We start from the raw sequence: 464 nt of genomic DNA, 5'->3' as shown, positions 1-464 counted from the left end.
CTGAGGTCCTGTTCTCACTGTTTTGGAGGGAATTTGGCTATTTTGGTACCCTGGGGAAAGTTTATGTTATTTTACATATCGGGAGTATTTTACATACTGACTCCAGTATTTTTAACCCTAATGCATTATATATATATATTTTAGACCAATACAATACAATAGAAAAAAGTCAGATTCAGCATTTCCCCACCACAGTTTTATTATTCTATATTTTTCTCATTGTCTTAAAATCTCATGAAGACCCCAACCAACAAAGTGTTAGTCCATCTCGCAATGTTTTGGACTTCCCTACCCTGCTCCAAATAGTTTGTGAACAACAATGGAGCTTTATGACACAAAATACTTAGTGTTAGTTTGAATCTGAACTGAAGATTTATTGGTAGTGAGAAAAATTTAAGATATGGTCTGCTTTTGGAGACTTGGTCTGATGAAACCAGTGTGCTTTAAAGCTGCAGTAGGTAACT

General features: G+C 35.1%; 1 protein-coding gene across 4 annotated transcripts in view; it reads left to right on the top strand.

The window, feature by feature from the left end:
• Positions 1–464, top strand: part of gbf1 (golgi brefeldin A resistant guanine nucleotide exchange factor 1) — an 85,860-nt gene extending 85,396 nt beyond the window's left edge. For all 4 annotated transcript variants that reach the window (XM_035663158.1, XM_035663156.1, XM_035663157.1 and 1 more), the window contains one exon: positions 1–464. This exon is cut by the window's left edge and continues 596 nt beyond it. The gene's annotated coding sequence lies outside the window, so the exon portion shown is untranslated.

The sequence above is a fragment of the Morone saxatilis genome, unplaced genomic scaffold, assembly GCF_004916995.1.
Source record: "Morone saxatilis isolate NCDOM2014 unplaced genomic scaffold, NCSU_SB_2.0 Contig19, whole genome shotgun sequence".
Classification (NCBI taxonomy): Eukaryota; Metazoa; Chordata; class Actinopteri; family Moronidae; genus Morone; species Morone saxatilis.
This window is presented reverse-complemented; position numbering and strand designations above follow the sequence as displayed.